This window comes from Triturus cristatus, chromosome 8 (assembly GCF_964204655.1).
Source record: "Triturus cristatus chromosome 8, aTriCri1.1, whole genome shotgun sequence".
Taxonomy (NCBI): domain Eukaryota; kingdom Metazoa; phylum Chordata; class Amphibia; order Caudata; family Salamandridae; genus Triturus; species Triturus cristatus.
In genome coordinates this window covers 964,754,068-964,771,169 of record NC_140591.1, presented here as the reverse complement: position 1 = coordinate 964,771,169, position 17,102 = coordinate 964,754,068, and positions in this window count along the sequence as shown.

Genomic DNA, 17,102 nt, shown 5'->3' with positions numbered 1-17,102 from the left:
ACTGCTTTGGAGAGAGCTTGCAAAGTACAGCAGGTACCCCAAAGTCAGTGGGCAGCTATCTTGTGGCTCTCCTTCTCTGGGAAAGGTAGAGACAAGCTCCTCACAGTTAGTGATGAGGATGCAGACAATTACACTGTCCTGAAGAGTGCTCTAATTGATGGGTTTGGCCTAACCACTGAACAATACACGTTGTTGTTCAGGGATACCCAGAAGACACAGACTCAGGACTGGACTGACTTTGTAGATTGTGCCACTAAGGCTCTGGAAGGCTGGCTAGTGGGAAGTAAGGTTAAGGACTATACAGGATTGTATAATTTGATCATGAGAGAACAAATCCTTAACAACTGTCAAAACCAGCTACTGCATCAACACCTGATTGATTCTGATCTGACTTCTCCCCAATAATTGGGAAAGAAGGCAGATAGATGGGTCAGGACTAGAGTTAAGCAGAAAAACCAGAACCAGGGCAGTGATCAGAAAAAGGCAGACCAGAAGGGTAATGATCAGAAACAAAAAGACCAGAAGTCTTCACCAGGCCCCCAAACGGCTCAGGGGGAGGGTGGTCCCAAAAAGGATAAAAAGAAAGATGGCCAAAAGAAACCATGGTGCAACTATTGTAAGTCCAACTCACATTGGTTTAGTGAGTGCACCAAAAAGGATAAGCCCCCAGCCACCATTGCCCCTAAGGCAACTGTACCCCCTAGTTCAGCTGTAAGTGGTGGTTCCCAGCAAAAGGGTGTAGTAGGGTTAACCCTGGGAACTGAGGAGGATTCTGGCCTAGTCAGAATACCTACTCAGGCTGTTCTGATCTGTGATGGGGACTTAGCTTTGTCCTCTACTGTAGGCCCCAGTAACCTGGGCAAGTACAGACAGACTCCTTTTATCAACCAAAGAATGGCTCAGGCCTACAGGGACACTGGGGCTAGTGTCACAATGGTGACCCCTGCCTTTGTGGACCCTGGACAGATCATACTAGGTGAGAACTACCTAGTGACCAACGCTAGCAATACCACTACCTCCCATAGTGTGGCTATTGTTAACTTCTCCTGGGGAGGGGTAACTGGCCTCAAGAAAGTTGTTGTTAGTTCAGACCTTCCTGTAGAGTGTTTACTGGGCAATGATCTTGAAACTTCAGTTTGGTCTGAAGTGGAGTATAGGACCCATGCAGAAATGCTGGAGATAGATGCACATGTCCTTGCTGTGACCAGGTCACAGGCCAAAAAGTGCACCACTGAACAAGTGCTGGATCCTGAAACTATGGACCAGTCACAAACCAAGAGAAAGAGCAGTAGGGTAAAGGCTGTGCCTTCCCCCTGCCTCAGGCATTGGATCAGCCCTCACAGGAGGATGATTCTCAGAGCCCTGAAGGAACTGTCCTAGAAGAACTTGAACCTGATCAGGTTGAGTTTCTTGGGACAGGGGGACCTTCAAGGGCAGATCTGAGGCATGCACAATTAGACTGCCCCTCTCTTGAACCCCTCAGACAGCAGGCTGCTGCTGAGGCTGCAGGGAATGCTCAAGGTACCCACAGAGTGTATTGGGATGAAGGGCTACTGTATTCAGAGGCTAGAGACCCCAAGCCTGGTGCATCCAGGAGGTTGGTCATACCACTGAAGTTCAGAGGCTTCCTTCTTACCTTGGCCCATGATATTCCCCTTGCAGGACACTTAGGCCAGAACAAGACTTGGGACAGGCTTGTCCCTCACTTTCACTGGCCCCATATGTCAGAAGATACCAAGGAGTTTTGTCGCTCCTGTGTCACCTGCCAAGCCAGTTGCAAATCAGGTGGCACCACAAAGGCCCCCCTCATACCACTACCTGTGGTGGGGGTTCCCTTTGAAAGAGTGGGCATAGATATTGTAGGACCAATGAACCCACAAACAGCATCTGGGCACAGATTCATACTGGTGATAGTGGACCGTGCCACCAGGTATCCAGAAGATATTCCCCTGAGGACCACAACAGCACCTGTTGTGGCAAGGGCCCTGCTTGGAGTATTCTCCAGAGTGGGCTTTCCAAAGGAGGTCATTTCCGACAGAGGTGCCAACTTCATGTCAGGATATTTGACTGCAATGTGGAAGGAGTGTGGTGTGAACTACAAGTTCACCACACCCTATCACCCACAGTGCAATGGGCTTGTTGAGAGATTCAACAAGACCCTAAAGGGAATGATAAAAGGTTTACCAGACAAACTTAGGCGAAGATAGGACATCCTTTTACCCTGCCTTCTGTTTGCTTACAGAGAGGTCCCACAAAAGGGGGTTGGCTACAGCCCTTTTAAGCTTTTGTTTGGGCATCCTGTAAGAGGACCCCTATGTTTAATAAGGGAAGGATGGGAGAGACCTCTCAGACAACCCAAACTTGATATAGTGGATTATGTACTTGGTCTCCGCTCCAGGATGGCAGAGTATATGAAGAAGGCTTCTAAAAACCTTGAGGCAAGCCAAGAACTCCAAAATGCTTGGCATGACCAAAAGGCTGTGCTGACTGTTTACCAGCCAGGGCAGAAAGTGTGGGTGTTGGAGCCAGTGGCCCCAGCAGCACTCCAAGACAAATGGTCTGGACCCCACACTATTGTTGAGAAAAAGGGAGAAGTCACCTACTTGGTGGACCTTGGGACTCCCAGAAGCCCCCACAGGGTGCTTCATGTCAACAGATTGAAGGCATATGTTGACAGGGCAGACATGGGCTTACTCATGGCTGCAGATGAGGGGCAGGAGGAAGAGAGTGACCCTCTCCCAGACCTGTTGACTCAGAACCCTGATGATGGCTCAGTTGATGGTGTGGTCTTTTCTGACAGCCTCACTGCCCATCAGCAACAGGACTGCAGGCAAGTTCTGCAATCCTACAGACATATGTTCTCTCTGACCCCAAGTCAGACAAACTGGTGCACCCATGAGGTGGACACTGGTGACAGTCTGCCTGTGAAGAGTAAAATCTACAGGCAACCTGACCATGTCAGGGACTGCATAAAAGTTGAGGTACAGAAGATGTTGGAGCTGGGAGTCATTGAACCTTCAGAGAGCCCTTGAGCTAGTCCTGTAGTTCTTGTGCCAAAACCTCACACCCAAGATGGTAAGAGAGCGATGAGGTTTTGCGTGGATTACAGAGGTCTCAATGCTGTCATTAGGACAGATGTCCACCCAATACCTAGGGCAGATGAGCTCATTGACAGACTGGCAGCTGCTGAGTTTTTGAGCACATTTGACCTGACAGCAGGCTACTGGCAAATTAGACTAGCTGAGAATGCAAAGGCCAAAACTTCTTTCTCGACCCCAGGAGGACATTATCAATTTGTGGTAATGCCCTTTGGTTTGAAGAATGCACCTGCCACTTTCCAAAGGTTGGTGAATCAAGTCCTTACTGGGTTGGATGATTATTGTGCAGCTTATCTTGATGATATTGCTGTCTTTAGCTCCACCTGGGAGGATCACCTGGTCCACCTGAGGAATGTTTTAGAGGCCCTGCAAAAGGCAGGCCTCACTATCAAGGCCACTAAGTGCCAGATAGGGCAGAGCAAGGTTGTATATCTGGGCCACCTAGTTGGTGGGGGTCAGGTTCAACCACTGGAGAGCAAGATCCAGACCATAAAGGACTGGACTCCTCCAACTACCCAGACTCAGGTCAGAGCTTTCTTGGGCCTGACTGGGTACTACAGAAAGTTTGTTAAGAACTATGGGTCCATTGTGACACCACTTAATGACTTGACCTCCAAGAAAATGCCAAAGAATGTTCAGTGGACAGTAAGCTGTCAAAAAGCATTTGATGACCTGAAGCAGGCCATGTGCAGTGCACCTATCCTGAAAAGTCCAGACCACTCCAAAGAGTTCATTGTCCAGACAGATGCTTCTGAGTTGGGTGTGAGAGCTGTTCTTTCACAACTTAATATAGATGGTCAAGACCAGCCCATTGCTTTTATAAGTAGAAGGCTGACCCCTAGAGAGAAACTTTGGTCAGCTATTGAGAGGGAGGCCTTTGCTGTGGTTTGGGCCCTGAAGAAGCTGAGGCCATACTTGTTTGGCACTCACTTCGAGATTCAGACAGACCATAAGCCCCTCTTGTGGCTAAATCAGATGAAGGGTGAAAATCCCAAACTTCTTAGGTGGTCCATTTCCCTACAGGGGATGGACTTCACAGTGGAACATGGACCTGGGACTGACCATGCCAATGCAGATGGACTCTCCCGATATTTCCACTTAGAACATGAAGACTCAACTGATCAAGGTTAGTTTAATGTCCCTAAGTTTGGGGGGGGGGGGGTTGTGTAGGAGAGTAGGGTCTGCTTTCTATGTTCACCCCCACTTTTTGCTTTTGCTTTACTGGTTTTCGACTTAGATGTGGCTGTGGGCCTGCTAATCAGACCCACAGCCCTGCTGTTCTCTCTCTAAATTAATACTATGTACTTTAGGTGCATACCCCATTTGGATAGGATCACCTTATTGGCCCCTGTACAGTGTACCTTAGGTACCCAGGGCATAGGTGTGTCCTAGGCCTACCAGGGGCTGCAGCATGTATTATGCCACCCCTGGCCTGGCCTTCCATTATGACACAACTGGCTGATCACTCAGCTGGGGCAAGGTCGTGTAATCACTCCTTGCTTAGGTGTAGTATTCCTATACCTATCTTATATATAGACACATGTGTACCTATCAGCCACTCCTATGGCAGGCCTTGACAATCCTGGAGGCAGAGTGCTTGGTAACATGTGAGATGGTGCTCTAGCATGAGCTGAGCCTGTCTGCAGCTTTCGGAACCATGGGGCATATGCATCAACATTAGCATTTGCGATTCCTTATTAGCGAAAAATAAGGAATCGCTAATAAGGAATAGCAAAAGGCTATGCATGTAGGAATCGCTATTCAAATAGCGATTCCTTAACATTCCTTATTACCGAATCGGTAATACCGAATCGGTAATAAGGAATACCTACCCATTCATTCCTATGGGCTTGGAGGCCCATAGGAATGAATGTAAAGCCATTCTGTATTAGCGATTCGGTATTACCGAATCGCTAATAGCGGGAGCACTTTCAAGGGTGCCAGGGTGTCAAAAGGACACCCTGTTGCACCCCTGAAAATGATATGTGCACATATGTTACACACACACATGCTCTAAGGGCATGTGTGTGCGCAACATGAAACTTTGAAAAATGCACAAAAGTGCATTTTTCAAAGTTTTTGCAAATTACCATGCAGTTCATCTTCATGGTAATTTGCTCCCCTTATTAGCGAAATCGCTAATTTTTTAACTTTGATGCATTGCATTTAAGGAATCTCACTTTGGGATTCCTTAAATGCAATCGCTATTTAAGGAATCGGTATTTAAGGAATCCCTATTTAAAGAATCGCTATTTAAGGATTCCTTAAATACCGATTTCTGCTTTTGGGTTGATGCATTGGGATTGGGTATTTTTTACTTAATACCGGGAGCTAATAAGGAATCGGTATTTTACCGACTGGATTTTGGCTTGATGCATAAGGGTGCATGTCCTTATAGCTGTTCTATGATATAGCCTACCATATACTCTTAAAGTGCCTTATAATCTTAAACGGTTATGGTAACTATGGTTTGGCTTTATCAAAACATGTCGTGTAAGGTGTCTAACACTTTGGGATAATACCCCCATCCTATTTCTGGGGATGAGGATATTATCCCTCCCTTCTAGAGGGAGAAGACATGGTGTAACCTACTTACCCGGTTAAAGTTAACCAGAGCCCCAGCATCACAAAATGGATGCTGCTGCCATGACACAAGTCTGACCTCCTGCTGCTGGGAGTGATCCCGGCAAGGGAGGCTTGGACAATAGGTTTCCTGCCTTGGGAGGTGTCGAGCACCACCCCAGACAGGCCTTAGTGTATTGGGGCAGGGAGGGATGAATGAAACGAGACACTGCCTGGGGCACACAAGGTGTCCCATGCATAGTCCAGTTCAAACCGGTGCTGGGGCACTCCAGCCCCAGTCCTGGCACGAAACTGGACATAGGGAAGGGGGTGTAACCACCCCCCTCCCAGGTTCCACCCATAGGGCGTGATCTAGCAGGCAACCCAGCCCCCCAGATTAGTATAAGAGTGGTAGCTGGGCCCCAGGAGATTAGATTATCCTGAACCTGCAACTTGAACAGAAACTCTGGACCTTCGACATTCGACGAAAGAAGAAGACTGAAGAATCTCCCTTGTGGCCAAGGAGTGGCTACCCTGTGCAAACAGGCACCATCAAGAGACTACCCTTTGCTTTGCTGAAGTTCTACGAGGGACCGACTGCAGAGCCCGACCAGAGCCTTGACTTCCAGACTTCTCCGACCCTGATCCACATCCACAGCCGAGCTGAGATCCGTGGAGGCGACGAGAGACGTGGGACCGGCTACCTGGGAAAAGTGGCGAGTATCTTCCAGCGCAGCTTCTGAGGTACCCTCGAAGTTGTGCACTGGGGATTGAGAAGCCCCAACCCCAAGCACCATCTGCACCGAAGATCAGCCCCCCACACTCCACGAGTCCTGCGTTTTCCTGCTTGCCGCGTCTGTCCGGTTGCTTGCCCGTTGGCTAGCGGCCTTTGTGACGACACACCTGTAAATCTTCACTGCTGGTTTGGCTCCTCCAGACTGGCTTCCACTTCTTTGCAAAAGAGAAGCACCCCAGACCTTCCTGGTCTGCTCCAGAAGCTTGTCCTCCATTCTTCGTGGGTTCCGCTTGCCAAGGCTTGGTGAGTCCTAGTTCAACTTCGATGCCGCCGACAGCAAGAGCTTTCATGGGACAGCTCGCCTCCTGGTCCTGGTCGTCCTCGACGTCTCCTGGCACCCGTGGCTGCTGCGACAAGCTTCACCCTTCACCTGCAATCTTCACGACATCGCCTGGTTCCTTCCTGGTTCCACGTGGTCACTGGCTAGTGACCTTGACTCTGTCCCTTCTGCTTGCAGGTACCCTTCCTTCTTGATCCCGGCCTTGGGATCCACCGGACACTCTGAACTGACTGCCTGTCAGCAACTTTCCTTCAGGCATCCATAGAAGTCCACGACAAAACCCGACGCAAGTTCACACCTATGCACCCGCAGCCTGTGGGCTAGGTAACTTGGGTACTTCGGTGCTCACAAGGGTAGTGACTATCCTAGGGTCTAGTTTCCCAGTCTCGACTCTCTAGTTGCTTCAGAAGTGTCCTTAAACTGCTTATTTCACAACTGTACTATTTCTATCGATTATACGCATTACGCGTGAGTGTTTCCACTCTGCACCTGAATCCCGTGGGCCTCCCACTTCCTAACTGTTGGTAGTGTAGTGTAGCCCCAGCGATTCCCTAGGCCTAGGCCTATTCTATTTCCGTGACAGTGGTCCTTATACCACTTCTTTAGTATATGGTTTGCGTGGCCCCTAGGGCCTAACTGTATTACTTACCTGTGTGACTTAATGTATGCTTAAATAAGACTGTGTTGTACTTACCTCGAATCTCATAAGAGTGCTGAGGGTTTGACTAGAATAAATACACTTTATTTTATATATATATCTGTTGTGGTGTCCTTTCATTTGGTATTCAAGGGATTATATATGGTATCACAGCTGGCTTCACATGCCATTCAGAGTTTAGCCTAAGACTGCTCTTGTCCATGCTACCACTAGGATAGCTGGTCTATAAGGTTGACTTTACAACCAATCACCATAAGGGTTGTTTGGACTGATATAAGGTGTACACTAGAACTAGTGACATCATACATCAGGCCAACTTCTCACAACAGGTAAGTAACAATTGTTCTTCATTGTTAAATCAATTCACCCACTCACTCCTCAATATCCAACCATTTATTCATTGAGTCATGAGGTCCTGTTGCCAATCTTCATCTATCCATCCAATGATCGGGCTAGGTTCTGTTATGAAAAAATGTAAAATGCGCTATATTTGCATTTTTTTCAAAAACATAAGTGGGTGAATCCCCCCCATGTCCCCTTGCAGTGGTCAGACTCACTCACTATATGCAGTGTTGAGGCATGCTAGAAATGGGATTCATGGTTGGCTGAGGTATGCACTCAGACGAGGCAGAAACCACCCCTCTCATCAGGGTAAGCTAGATACACACTCAAAGTTTACCTGTGCTCACCTCTGGTAGTCTGACACAGAGCAGGCTTATCTAAAAAGGCAGTGTGTTAAGTATTTGTGCAATGCACACACACACAGTAACACAACGAATACACCACAGAAAGACTTCACACAGGTTTAGAAAATAGAATGTTATATTCTGCACACAATAAGACCAAAACGACAAAAATATAATGCATAGAAGTTGAGATATTGAATTTTAAAGGAATAAATTCAGTAAAGCGCTTAGAAGCAAGTAGTGCTAAAAAGGTTACATTAGGTCGTGCTGGACCGGGGCAAATTAAGATTTCGAGCTGACTGCTCTGGTGGGCTACAGGGCCCACACAGGCACCGTTGAACAAAGTACCCTTCCTGGTCGCAAACAGCTAGATGTGTCGATGTCGAGAACTGCAGATGCAGGATGCGTCAATCTTCTCCATGCAGTGAAGGTGATGCGTCAGTTCCAAAGACGGGTGCCGAAGTTGAGATGTGTTGAGCGATGCGAATCATTCTGCCACTCAGTCGAAGGGATCCGTCGATCTCAGAGAAGCTGCAGGGATAGGCTGTCTAATGCGTCGATCTCTGAAGGCAAAGCGCTGGTTCCGATGAGATGTGGTGATTTTACTCCCGCAACCAGGTTGATGCACCGGTTCTCGGACACGCAGACAGGAGATGCATTGAAATCCATGTTGCAAGTTTCCATTGAGCCAGCCACCTGAGCAAGAGTAGAGTCTTTGATATAATTGGCCATCATTGAGCTCCTCTCTAATAACTGTGTGCAGGTTAGATGTGGTCCCTTTGCTAATTTACAGATCCCATCCCTGTTACCCGGGAAATGAGGCAAGGGTGTGTACTTGCCCCAACTCTTTTTTTAATATATATATCAATGATTTAGAGTATCACCTTGAACTGTGAGCTCATGTTGCCCGAGTCTTGCAAATGGGAGGGTTCTAGCGCTCTTGTTTGCAGACAACACTCTTTAAGTTTCAAAATCCCCAATGGGGATCCGAAAGTTTCTTAATCATCATCATCTTTAATCGATCAGATGAAAATGACCATAAAAGCACATACAAATACGTTAATAAAAAATATTATTATAAAATATTATCATTTAAAATTCAAAATATTTCTTCACAATCCTAGAATAAGATGAGAATGCATAAAAAACATAAAAGATAAGACATTTCATATTGCGGGTGTGGTTACATTATGATTACTGATCGGACTCAGTGAACTACATATCATCCCCTTCCTTTTCCTCATGCAGGCCCATAAGAATGTTGCTACAGAGTAGCAAACCAGAGGGTCGGGGAGTGTTTTTAAAAAGTATAACGCTACCTGACACTGCTTTAAGACCATTTTCTTTAGAATTGGTCTCAAATGGGTTTTCCTTTCACTATCATAGAGCCCGCAGAATAAAACCAAATGCAGTTCAGTTTGGGGTGATAAATTATCACACGGGCACATGCTTAAATTAGAGTGGTTATATATTTTTTCAGGATAACCAAGCATTAAAGGAATCAAGTTAGTGTGGAATCTTAACAGTATAAATCTATGTTGCGCACTGTTTATGTTGGCTAGGTAGGAAAAATCTCCCTTCATTAGTGGTGGGTTAAGGTAATAAACCTGTGCTACGTGTTTCTCTTTGTTCTGTTCCCTACGCTTGTAATCAGCCATCAACATAAACTTGTCAATAACTTTCTGCTTGGACACCTTCTTACAGACCAGAGGATCTTTAAAAAGTTCATGGGGGCCTATCTCTTTAAAAACTGTCTCCACGTAGCTTAGCCAATTGGATCTTTTCCAGTTATCCATCTTTATGCAACTCTTAATTACCATTTGGGTCAGAGGTACTGTATCTCGCCTCCAAATAGAATGCCATAGGAGTAGTGGAGCTAATTGTATATAGTCTGATATGTAAGAGAGGGCCAATTCAGTCTGTAAGATCCCAGTCGTGAAGGAGAGGGGGAGGCCCACTACAGATTTAAAAAATGTATTTTCGATGGTTTGTAGTGGTGTAGATATTACCGTACCCCAAATCCCAGCTCCATATGTCACGGCTGCTTTTATTCTGGCCTGATATTTTTTTTTTTATTGGCAATAGGGGATTGGTACCCAATTTCTTTGCAAAAGATTTTACGGCAGTAATACCCCTCTCCATCACCAGCCTCCTTCCTTCCATCAATTTCGCCCATGACAGATCTTTGTCAAAAAGAATACCTAAATAGGGGAAAGAATCTACAACCTCAATTTTTCCTGCATCCGCACTAAAATGCAGGACTTTGTCTCTTTTAGTACCCCCAGCTATAATTATGAAAGACTTAGATTGATTTACTTTTAGCTGCAGTGAGTCCATGAAAGAGACATACGCTGTTATTAGCCTTTGTAGTCCAATCCCCATTCTTGAAATTAAAACCGCATTATCTGCGTAGGACAGTACTGGTAGCATTTGGTTTTCGTAGAGGGGAACGTCCCTAGTAGCCACTGTAAGCACCTTCTCCACTCCATTTGTATATAGGGAGAAGAGAAATGGGGCTAATATGCAGCCCTGTCTTACTCCCTTGAGAATTTTAAAAAGGCGTGTACAATCTCCCGATTTAGTGTAACGCACTGAGGCTGTTGCTTTTACGTACAATTGCCTGATGAAATAGAGCAGGTTCAACCCCCATCCCCTCCATTATGTCCCATAGTTTATCATGGAGCACGCAGTCGAACTCCGCGCTCAGGTCCATGAACGCCATGTATAATTTACCATCTTTCATGCTAGTGTATTTTTCAATGGTCAATGCTAAATTCAAGCATTGATCCACAGTGCCCCTTCCCTGCTAGAAGCCATACTGGGCCTGAATCAAGATCTTATTTGCTGTGGCCCAGCTCTCTAATCTAGAGAGAAGGAGACGGACCATAAGCTTTGATGTTATGTCCAGCAGGGATATTGGTCTATAATTTTTAGGGATGGCCCTATTTCCTTTTTTATGAATGGGTACAATGACCCGCGAGGACCACAAAGGAGGCGGGCCTATCAGAGCTAATGCTATTTAGGACATTGGTTAAAAGTGGGATCCACAGGTCGGGGTTAAATTGAAAGAGATTGATTGGAACCCCGTCTGGTCCTGGGGCCTTTCCCGAGCTGCATGAATTCAGCGCCATCATTACTTCATTGAGTGAGAATGATATTGGTACATAAGATGTTTCCTGAGTAGTCACATAATGGTTATTGGTGACAGGATTTGAGGAGAAGATTTTCTCATAATAAGTGACCCATGACTCTTCATCTATGTTTACATCCGTTGAGGGGTCAATAGGGGTTTTGAAATACGGCGCATTGACTATTTTCCAAAATTCACAGCTATTTCCAAAACAGGCTGCCTTTTCCAAATCAGCCCATAGGTCATCCCTGATATCTTTTTCTCTTATTTTCCTTACCAATTTATTTGAAGCCCGGAGCGTTCTTATTTGATCGTGATTCCTAGGCTTGGCTTTTAAGGCAGACAACAGTGCCTTTCTAGCTTTTGTACATGGGGACCTTTCCCACTATTTAAGGTTTAAGTTTTAGATTTTATTTTTGATAGGATATTACAAAAGGTTGGGACCACTATCCCTGCCTCAGCTTCTGGGTCTAAACATAATTGAATGTCATCTTGTGTGTTTGATATGAGTTCAGGGACAAGCTTTGTTGCATCAATATGGGCCCATTTAATCTGTATCCCGTTTTTCCTAAACACGATTGGCGTTACAGCATTTCTACGAGGTTGTCCCTCAGATGTTAAAACCTTCAACTCCATCGAAACCATACCGTGGTCACTATATGTCGTGAAGGAGTTGCATGTCCTTACAACCCTCTCAGCTAAAGAAGGAGTCATCAATATATAATCTATCGTGGACTCCACCCCATTCCGTAAAAAGGAACTCGGGAGGCTATTTATTTTTTATCTAGATCAAGGATTAGTTCTAGGTTTAATGAGCCAATTAGCTTATTTAAACCATTTCCATATTCGCTGTGTATGAAGTGATATATAGGGTTCCCCCTCATATCCTCTACCCCTCATACTGGCAAATGTTTGTAATTACAAGGGTGAACATTAAAGCCACCTAGCCATATGATGTCAACATTAGAGGTCTTGATATTGCTCATAATCTCTACAATAGCTTTATCGACTTCGACGATCGTATGCATGTTTGGGCCAAATCTGTTATTATAAAAATTTATCAGAACCCATACCCCTTCCTGGTATATCTCCAATATCAAAATGGGAAAATTTTGATTGGGACATGATTTCATCTTTGCCTTTATTGGTACGTCGTTCCTTATTAAAGTCAAGATTCCCCCCTTTGCCCTCTCTGAAGTGGATGGAATTGCCTGGGTCTGTAAGGATCGATAACCGTTTATGAATACGGGTTCCGTGGCCCATGTTTCCTGGAAACAAACTATTTCCTGATCCTGCCATGTCTTTACCCAGTTGGTATCGCTCAGCTTAAGTGCAATGCCAGCCACAATCCATGAGGCTATATTCAAGACATTTCTTGTTCTCTCCTTGTATGTAGGGGATGGTTGTGGGCTCACGCTATTAAACTGACTGGGTGGGTATTGCATTTCATTACATGGCTGTGGACTTGTGAGTGCTGAATGTAGTCAGTCACAAGCGTCAAGGTCGGACAAGGGAGCATATCTGTTCTTAAACCTCCAGTCCATGGTCTCACTATTTCCCCCTGGGAAGCCCCCCCTTTGTCCTTCCCAGGGCCATAAATGACCCATTGGTCTTAGTAAAGTGGGGGGTTTATAAAAGAAGCCCAGTGGTAGAGCAGTGATGCATGAGTTTTTGATATGACCATTGCCCAGATAATACAGGAGAAAACCAACAACAGATTCACGTTTAAAGTTTAAAACCACACATTCTCCCAGTAATTCTTTCCTAGCAGGACCCACCCAATGTACTCTTCTCACCATTATCATTTGTCTTGCAATATTGTTGCCTGTGCCCCCCCACCTCCAAGTTTTGGGTTAGCCAATGTAGTGCTTTGGACATTAGTTGGGATTTTGATTCTATCTGCCCCTTTCGCAGTGTTGGTTCTTTTCCCAAAATTAACACCAAAGGCGCAGCTGCTGGTGGTAGGTGAAGTGTCTGTACATCCGTCGGCTGACTGCTCGGACCCAGTCTCATTTCTTTATAGCTGACCAGACTTGCCCGTATGCTATTTTGCCCCCTAGGTGCTGCATTGGAGTTTACCACTTCCTGAGTTCTGTTTTCACCTGGATCGTTCGTTTTCTTAGAGATTAAAAACCCCGTATTACTTGTGGATATATGTGCCTTGTGATATATTTGGGGTTAATCCTTACTGATTGCCTCTTAGCTGCTGATACCTATTTATCATTTCGGAATTATTGTTTAGTGGTGTTGTACTTGGATCTGTTCTAATCCTCTCCTGAAATGTTGGGGGCTGTCTGTCCATTTTTTGTCCTAACTTTATTAATGCTGCCTCCAATGCATATCGGTTATCTGTGGCTTGATGTTCAAATACAGTTAGTTTTTCCTCAATCTGGGTTAATTTCAGTAAGATAGGTTTTAACATAGTGCAAACAAGTGATTCAAATCTCTGTGACATTAATTCAGACATCATGGGGCAAAGTGCCAAATCCGCTATTTCTGTTCCCGTTAAAGTCATTTCAGTAGCTACCTCCCCCTCATGTTTGTTTGTCCTCGGAGCTTTTGCTAGTTTCGGTCTCTGCGGCCCCCCGCCCCTCTTTCTCTTTTGGACGACATCCGTGTTAGTCTTCCCAGCTTTTTTCGTGGCTGCCACCCTTGAGGAAACTCTTTGTTGGGTACCACCCACTGCCACATCGTGGGGTATGAAACCCCATGCTTACAGTATCTTCTTTACCCCTATCTAGTGGCGGGGTTTCGCATAGGATGATGTTGGGCTCTGACCCTCCCAAAGATAGTCTTTTATGGTTTAGAGGTTCCAGCGATAATCGGCGTTCTGTTACTTCAATTTCATGTGCCAGAAGTGATGTTGCCCGAGTCAGGAAGGAGTCTAGAGTCCCTATTATGCTTTTTTCCCCTCGTTTACTCATCCCTGCTTGCTACTACAATGTGAGATATAATTCCAGTTTGGACAGTCAGTGACGTAAGGGCAAGCTCTGCAAGCAATTTATAATTAATAGTATCAGGTAAACACTGGGTAAATCTCAATTAGTCACTTTACCTTAGCTGTTTTCTGGGTGTTAGAGAAGGGGCCCAGCCCAGCCTCTTCCGGGCTCCGACGGGCGTGGACGGGCCCACCCTTGGCCTGGGCTTTGCCTGGGCGCGTCCCGTGATGTGGGTCAGCGCCTCTCTTTTCAGCGCGACCTCCACGCTGCTGGTGCTGGGAGTAGTAGTCCCTGGTGCGTTGGCGGTCTCAAATGCCGCTTTCCCCCGGTCCTCGGTCGTGCAGAACAGTGCCCCTTGGATTCCACGAAGATGAGGGCAGGTCAGGTCAGTATCTCCGGCAAATCCCGCCAGTTTCTTAATCAATTCAGAACATTCTGCAAACTGAGAGGCCTGGAAATTAACCTTACCAAAACAAAGTATATGGTTTCAATGCCTGCTAGATGGCTTATTCACATCCGGTTCTTAATGGCATCCCCATGGTAAGAGTTTGCACCTTTGATTATTTAAGGGTGACTCTTACATAGCAGGTTGATTGGACCCGACATATTCAGAAGTCCAGACTCAAGTTGGACCAATACACAGGGGGTATTGTGAGGGTTTTACAAGGCTCCCAATTTTGCCCCTGTTTCCTCAGGCCTTCGAATGGTGATATGGAGCTAGTCAAGGACCTGCTCCTGCGTCTCCTACCTAACCTCCCCATCAGAACCCCTCTTCGGTTAGACCATGGCCATATTTCACTTAACAACAAATTGAATCTTAGACCGTTATTGTACTGGTGAAGATCTATATATCTTGTGTCATACCTATTAGGGCTTGTTAGAGGTGAAAAATATGGTCCTTCCAGCAGCTACTGAAGACAGCTATGTCATCCAGATAGGAAGCGCAGAAGACCTACATACTAGTAGGGACCTGGTTCACCAGCCTCTGGAAGGTGGCAGGGACATTCTTTAATCCAAAGGGCATCACCCTAAACTGATAGTGGCCCTCTGGAATGGAGAAGGCTGACCTCTCCTTTGAATTGAATTGAATTGAATTGATTCTTATATAGCGCTGCTGTCACCCCACGGGTATCCTGGCGCTCTGATATAGACAAGTATTGCCGGTGCTGAAAGGTTAGGCAGGGTGAAGAAATCAGGCTTTCGGGAAGAGCCATGTTTTAAGGCTCTTTCTGAACTCGGTTAAGGAGTCGATCTGTCTGATCCTCTGTGGTAGCTCGTTCCACATACGGGCGCCCACCACGCTGAAGGCCCTCCCGCCGATTCTAGCCCGTTTGAATCTAGGCGTTACTAGCAAATTTGCGCTGGAGGATCGCAGCTGTCTCTGGGGGAGATACCAGGTGAACCTTTCCTGAAGAGGGACTGGGCCCATCCCGTGTGTCGCTCTGTAAATCAGACAAAGAGATTTAAAGAGGACCCTTTCCCTGATTGGTAGCTAGTGGAGCTATCTCAGAGCCTGAGTAGAAGATGAATCGCGCCTACGGTTTAGCACAATTTTAGCCGCGGCCGACTGGACTCTTTTCAGCCCCTGGAAGATGTACTGAGGGGCCCCTAAGTACAGGGAATTACAGTAGTCCATTCTACTCAGCACCGTGCTCCTTACAATCAGGGGTCGCATATCCTTTGGCAAAATCAGGAGGATCTGACGCAACAGGCGCAGTAGCCCAAAGCACACACTGGCTGTCTTACTTGCCTGTGAATCCATTTGGAGGTTTTTATCTATTAGGACCCCCAGGTTGCGTATTGTGTTGGCCGGGGCCAGCAAAGCCTCCTCAGGGGCAAGCCTGAACTCCACCGGCAAGTGCAGGGCCAACCTTGCCGGTGAGTAATACAATACCTCCGTCTTCCCTCCGTTGAACTGCAAGGAGTTTCTCCGCAGCCAATCTGTGGTCAGGCGCATGCATTCTTGGAATTGTTCCAAGGAGACCGCCTGTTTTCCCTCCACAGAGAATGCCAGTTGCGTGTCGTCCGCATTGTTGACTAACTCAACCCGAACGCTTTAATGATCGAAAAAAGTGGCTGTAAATATATATTGAAAAGAATGGGGCTGATACTAGAGCCCTGTGGTACCCCATGGACTATGGGTGATTTCCCAGATGTAAACGGACCCAGAGTTACCATCTGTTGTCTCCCCGTCAAGTAGGACCGAAGCCACTGCAGTGCCTGACCCTTTACCCCTATACCCTCCAGTCTCTCAAGCAGAATTGGATGACTCACTGTGTGGAATGCGGCCGACATATCCAGGAGCACCAAAACCACGGTGCTCCCGTTGTCGGCCCGCATCCGCAAGTTGTCCATCATGGTTATCAGGGCTGACTCTGTCCCGTGTCTGGGTCGGAAACCAAACTGATCCCTGTCCAGCAAGTGATGTTCCTCCAGGTAATCTGATAGAGATCTACTTACCACCTTTTCCAAAATTTTAATTGGGAGGAGGGAGATGGGCCGAAAATTGGCCGGGTTAGTTGGGTCCAGCGAGGGTTTTTTAATTAAAGGAGACACCACCGCCTGCTTCCATCCCTTCAAGACTATGCCTTCTTCCAGAGATTGGTTACATATCTGGCGTAGCCAGGGAAGAGTCAGGCGGCCATATGTCTTCCACAAGTACCCCTTCCTCCATTTCCTTTCAGCCTTTTTGCACAGTAGTCGTGACTGTTTCAGTTCATCGTTATACCAGGGTGCCGAGATTTTATTTCTGGTTTTTATTTTCTTTAGTGGAATTAACTGATCCACGGCATCCGTAATGAACTCCTGATAAGTAGTGTAGTTATTCTCTACCGTGCTAGATGCCCGAAAGGGGCTCACTGTGGGTGGTATTAAGAAGGCGCCTGTCCTGCCCAGTTTAGCCCAGTTCCTACCTCTCTGAAACGTAGCAGAGGTTTTGGCTTGGTCTCGTCGA